Consider the following 7,005-nt stretch of genomic DNA (forward strand, 5'->3'; position numbering starts at 1 on the left):
GGAGGACCTTAGGAACATTCATGTGGTGGAATTGTGCTTCTCACCCTAACGGTTCTCTCACTGCCACCCAAAATCAAATGACATTGTGGTGCAGGCTTCATTTTGGGCCTTCTTTTTTTCAAGTTTGCTGCACTCAGAACGAGCTACGGTCAAGCGGGGCGTCTCATTGAACTCGGCACAGTCTGGAGACTATGGTGATGCCATTTTTTGTGTTGATTTCAGAATGCCATTTTGGTGATGGTCCCTCTCCGTTTAAACATATTGCAAATGTACAAAAGTCAACTAGCAAGTCAGTGTCCATCAGTCAATTAGATGTCATTATGACACCAAATGCATATCAATTGACACCAAACCCACTTTTTCCTACTCATTTAGTAGCCAACTATCACATATGTCAGAGCAGGCCCATAATTCACAGCGCCTTCAGTTGAAAACATAATAAAAAGGTAAAACACATAGTTACGTTCTAGCTGCGGGTCCAGTTCAGACATTATGCAAAGGCCTATGTGAGGCGACCCCGAATCCCGAGTTTCGGCTCGATAGGTCATTTGGTGTCCGAGAAAAACCCTAATTGGTGCTGAAAATCCACTTATTTCCATGCCTTGCTACGGGGTCCTTGAACAAGCTATCGGACAGAAACGTTGGGGTCCGTCTCTATGGGCCGAGCCGGTTTCAACGCACCTAGCCTTGCGTCTCTGAGACTTTTCTAAACGTCGTCATTTTCGTGATGCAAAAATGAATTGAAATTATTGCAAATGTACGAGGCTGTTTCTCGGTCCGAGAACCGTCTAGAGCCACGTAACTCACCACGCACCATCGACCGGAGGTCTAGAACAGGTTTCTAAAGTTTCGGAACTCTAGGTCCGACCGTTCTTTTTTAGCTCCAACAAAGCTAACTATTGCAGCCACTGTCTGTCTCTACGCACCCCAATACGTCCCTCCATCCAAGTTGTGTTTTAGTGCAATTTTTTTTTCCTTTGATTTTTTGGGGGAAAAATGACTGATTTACAGTTCATGGGGGTTTCCTAATCACATATATGAAGTTTTGGACAGATCTGACTTTTTTAACCCTTCGAAACAGCCCCTGAGACACCAATTATGGCACTTCCGTTTGGCACAGGAAGCTATAAATCACCACATGTCTTGATTGACATGGCCACTTACAGAATCCTGAGTTTTAAGTCTTTACGTTAAGAATTGACTGATCTACACAGGGTTGAATGCACTATGTCTATCAAACTGCAGGCAGTGTATGGGTAAACACTTTTAGGGTGATTTGAACCACTTCCGGTTGGTCCAGGAAGCTTAGAATCAACACAGGTAGACCTCATAGTGGCCTGATGGACTGGTGCCGAAGACAGGTTCATACGGCATTCATAACCCACATAGGCCTCAGGTTGAATTTTGTGGTGCAGGCTATGTATTCCTATGGGGAGAGATGACACTGTAATCTGTGAGATCAAAAAACACTGTTTTACTGTTAAGGGTTAATGCCACACGGTCAAGGTTAGGCTTGTTCAGATCGGGAGGACCTTAGGAACATTCCTATGGTGGAATTTTTCTTCTCACCCTAACGGTTCTCTCACTGTCACTCAAAAGCAAATTACATTGTGGTGCAGGCTTCATTTTGGGCCTACTATTCTAATGGTTGCTGCGCCTAGACCGAGCGAGCTACGGTCAAGCGGGATAGCTCGTTGAACTCAGCACAGTCTGGAGACTATGGTGATGCCATTTTTTTGTTGATTTCAGAATGCCATTTTGGTGATGGTCCCTCTCTGTTTAAACATATTGCAAATGTACAAAAGTCAACTAGCAAGTCAGTGTCCATCAGTCAATTAGATGTCATTATGACACCAAACCCACTTTTTCCTACTCATTTAGATGCCAACTATCATATATGTCAGAGCAGTCCCATAATTCACAACGCCTCTAGTTTAAAACATAATAAAAAGGTAAAACACATAGTTACGTTCTAGCTGCGGGTCCAGTTCGGACATTATGTGAAGTCCTATGTGAGGCGACCCCGAATCCCGAGTTTCGGCTCGATAGGTAATTTGGTGTCAGAGAAAAACCCTAATTGGTGCTGAAAATCCACTTATTTCCATGCCTTGCTACGGGGTCCTTGAACGAGCTATCGGACAGAAACGTTGGGGTCCGTCTCTATGGGCCGAGCCGGTTTCAACGCACCTAGCCTTGTGTCTCTGAGACTTTTCTAAACGTCGTCATTTTCGTGATGCAAAAATGAATTGAAGTTATTGCAAATGTACGAGGCTGTTTCTCGGTCCGAGAACCGTCTAGAGCCACGTAACTCACCACGCACCATCGACCGGAGGTCTAGAACAGGTTTCTAAAGTTTCGGAACTCTAGGTCCGACCGTTCTTTTTTAGCTCCAACAAAGCTAACTATTGCAGCCACTGTCTGTCTCTACGCACCCCAATACGTCCCTCCATCCAAGTTGTGTTTTAGTGCGATTTTTTTTTCCTTTGATTTTTTTTGGGAAAAATGACTGATTTACAGTTCATGGGGGTTGCCTAATCACATATATGAAGTTTTGGACAGATCTGAATTTTTTAACCCTTCGAAACAGCCCCTGAGACACCAATTATGGCACTTCCGGTTGGCACAGGAAGCTATAAGTCACCACATATCCTCATTGGGGTATGCTTTTACAGAATCCTGAGTCTTAAGTCTTTACGTTAAGAATTGACTGATTTACACAGGCCTGAATGCACTATGTCTGTCAAACTGCAGGCAGGGTATGGATATATATGTAATATATATATAATGTAAAAATGTAATGTAATATATATGTAATCTGTGAGATCAAAAAACACTGTTTTACTGTTAAGGGTTAATGCCACACGGTCAAGGTTAGGCTTGTTCAGATCGGGAGGACCTTAGGAACATTCATGTGGTGGAATTGTGCTTCTCACCCTAACGGTTCTCTCACTGTCACTCAAAAGCAAATTACATTGTGGGGCAGGCTTCATTTTGGGCCTACTATTCTAATGGTCGCTGCGCCTAGACCGAGCGAGCTACGGTCAAGCGGGATATCTCATTGAACTCGGCACGGCCTAGGGATTATGGTAATGCATTGCATTGCCTGCTCTCTGTGTCTTTAAGCACCGCACTTTGTCACTCCATCCTTGCTGTGTGTGTGTGTGTGTGAGAGCTTTTCTTTGACATCTGTTGGGAGAAATGACTGACTTACAGTTTATGGGGGTTGCCTAATCACACATATGAAGTTTTGAAAAGATCTGACCTTTTTAACCCTTGGAAACAGCCACTATGACACCATTTAAGGCACTTCTGGTTGGCACAGGACGCTATAAATAAACTCATATCCTGATTGGGGTATGCCTTTACATAATCCTGAGTTTTAAGTCTTTACGTTAAGAACTGAGTTATTGTGTTATTTCAGAAAATCATAGAAAATCACAGAAATGTCGCAGAGCTCCGCAGCACACTTTAAAAAGATTCGTATGAACACCCTGCAACTGGATCTGTAATCGTTGAAAAAAAAAAAACCCTATTTGTGACCATCACCAATTTGTCATTGTTCCGTTTCTCTTAAATGACGATAGATAAATGGCTGGTTCTTTTTTTATTGACACCGGAGGCTCCTTGGCTTTGACCTGAAGTGGAAAAATAATTTCTCTACTTCCATTTTAAGCCTTTAATCCCAGAAAAATGGCCGTAACTCAAAAACCGTCGAGGCCTAGACGCCATCCCGTTCGGGGCCAACTGCCCGTTACGCCAAACCTACGCTCACCAAGTTTCGGCTTCGAAATATTTTCAGTTTTTGAGATAAGGCCCCGTCGTGATTCGTGATGTTTTGCCAAATTGCCATAAGATTCGGTATGCCATCTGGTGGGAATTTCCGGGACGGCGGAAAAACGGTCCAAAACTTGTTTTTTTTTTTAAACGGAAACCGAACGTCCGACAAAGTTCATTCGATGACTTCCCGGTAGGTCCGGCCCTACCGCACGGCCCGACGCCGACCGCGAATTTTACAAACGATTTCGGACGTCTGGTAAGGGACCGTACATTTGCAATATGGACTTTCTCACTGATCATACACAAAATGCCGAAATGTTCCCTTAAGGTATGGAAAGATGTCCGAGGTTCCGACTTGGAATTCCGAGTTGGGTGACCATTCAAAGGATATGTTTTTTCCCCGAGTTACACCAGTTGTCGTGAACGCACTGAATAGGGAGTTGGATATTTCCTAGATCAGAGTTCTGAGTTCCCAGTTGTTATGAACGCGGGATTAAAACCCTCCTCTTGCCAGCATAAAAGCACAAATAGAACGAGACAGAGATTTTACCGGAGGTATAAATATGAAGCATCCGGTTAGCGTTTTCTCTCACGACCAAATAAAATATGCCCAGTGACCGGCAGTGAGAGAAGATGGAGCTAGCTGGATTTTGGCCGACATGATGCACATTTTTTCATCAAATGGAACATTGCTCTCCATACAGTTTTCTGTTTCCAAAACTAGAATCTGTAACAAACAGAGTGCACTACGTTTGGAAGACTTGATTTACCTAATTGTTTATAGAGATTCGTTTTTTTTTTAGGACGAGTGCATTAGATAGTGGACATTTTCCTAATGAATTTTATGCACTTTCAGTAAGGCACAAATGGTCTTCATCCTCTGCTTGGCAGCTTGTCCTAAGTAGATATCTAGCTGGCTAGCTAATTCGTTGTCTGTATAATCAGTAGTGTGCTGTATCCATGACTTGTCATCGAATCAATCACCAAAGCAATGATCACTGATAGATAAAACATGCTACAGTAGCTACCAGTAATGGAACAAAACTATAGCTGGGTTTAACACAACTAGCACGATGCAGCATGGCTAGTTAACGTTAGTTTACCAATGTGTCCAGCTATACTACAGCCAAGGCTATCCCAGGGTATGCTGCACAATTAATAGAAGCCATCATTTGTGACACTGGGTCATTGCAAAGTAATTTATCGAGTTGTAGAACACCGTTAATTACCTCTTAACTTATGGTAGAGGTCTGTAAAACATTGTATAGGCAACTACTTATGTTCTGTTGCCCTATAATCAGATTACCATAAAATATAGTCTACTATAATTATATACATCTTCAGAAAATAGACAATTCACAGGTTGTACATTTATTAAATGCCCGTTAACTTGGTGAAAAATATAGAACATATAGAAACCATGATCACAACCTGGAAGACATTGCACATGCAATACTAAATTAAACTACTAAATTAACATTAAAACAGGAGACCTTAAGCATAGACCAACATCCAGCAGATGATGCCAAATGTAGTTCAGGTGGTCTGGTCTGCAGGAGCTTCAGGTGACAGGTGTCCTCAGACTCACGAGCATCTAAAGGACTATTAAAGACTTCAGTGTAGTGCGTATAGGTATACGAGAATAAGGATGGAGAACACAACCATGAACTTACTTTGATTTATTAGAATCCCCATTAGACGATGCCAATTTGTAATTGTATTCATTATGGATCCCCATTAGCGTCTGCCAAAGCAGCAGCTACTCTTCCTGGGGTCCAGCAAAATTAAGGCAGTTTAAACAATTTAAAAAACATTACAATACATTCACAGATTACACAACACACTGTGTGCCCTCAGCCCCCTACCACTACCACATATCTACAGTACTAAATCCATGTGTATGTGTGTGGATAGTGAGTATGTTATGTGTGTATGCATCAAATCAAATGTTATTGGTCACATACACATGATTAGCAGATGTTAATGCGAGTGTAGCGAAACGCTTGTGCTTCTAGTTCCGACCGTACAGTAATATCTAACAATTATACACAAGTAAAGGAATAAAGAAGAATATGTACATATAAATGTATGGATTAGCAATGGCCGAACTGCATAGGCAAGATGCAGTAGATGGTATAGAGTACAGTATATACATATGAGATGAGTAATGTAGGGTATGTAAACATTATATAAAGTGGCATTGTTTAAAGTGGCAAGTGATACATTTATTACCTACATTTTTCATTATTAAAGTGGCTAGAGATGAGTCAGTATGTTGGCAGCAGCCACTCAATGTTAGTGATGGCTGTTTAACAGTCTGATGGCCTTGAGATAGAAGCTGTTTTTTAGTCTCTCGGTCCCAGCTTTGATGCACCTGTGCTGACCTCGCCTTCTGGATGATAATGGGGTGGTTGTAAGGCAGTTGCTCGGGTGGTTGTTGTCCTTGATGATCTTTTTTGACCTTCCTGTGACATCGGGTGGTGTAAGTGTCTTGGAGGGCAGGTAGTTTTCCCCCGGTGATGCGTTGTGCAGACCTCACTACCCTCTGGAGAGCCTTGCGGTTGTGGGCGGAGCAGTTGCCATACCAGGCGGTGATACAGCCCGACAGGATGCTCTCGATTGTGCATCTGTAAAAGTTTGAGTGTTTTTGGTGACAAGCCACATTTCTTCAGCCTCCTGAGGTTGAGGAGGCGCTGCTGCGCCTTCTTCACCACGCTGTCTGTGTGGGTGGACCATTTCAGTTTATCCGTGATGTGTACGCCGAGGAACTTAAAACTTTCCACCTTCTCCACTACTGTCCCGTCGATGTGGATAGGGGGGTGCTCCCTCTGCTGTTTCCTGAAGTCCACGATCATCTCCTTTGTTTTGTTGACGTTGAGTGTGGGGTTGTTTTCCTGACATCACACTCCGAGGACCCTCACCTCCTCCCTGTAGGAGGCGTGCATGGGTGAACAGGAAGTACAGGAGAGGGCTGAGAACGCACCCATGTCACCATACGGGGAGGAGATGAGGGCCCTGGTCAGATTTGCCTCAGTGTTGAGGATCAGCGGGTGGAGAGGTTGTTTCCTACTCTCACCACCTGGGGGCGCCCCGTCAGAAAGTCCAGGACCCAGTTGCACAGGGCGGGGTTGAGACCTAGGGTATCGAGCTTAACTTCTTGGATATAGGGGGCGCTATTTTCATTTTTGGATGAAATACGTTCCTGTTTTAAACAAGATATTTTGTCAT

Source organism: Oncorhynchus mykiss, chromosome 17 (genome assembly GCF_057628025.1).
Source record: "Oncorhynchus mykiss isolate SJ-2025 chromosome 17, ASM5762802v1, whole genome shotgun sequence".
In the NCBI taxonomy this organism is placed as follows: domain Eukaryota; kingdom Metazoa; phylum Chordata; class Actinopteri; order Salmoniformes; family Salmonidae; genus Oncorhynchus; species Oncorhynchus mykiss.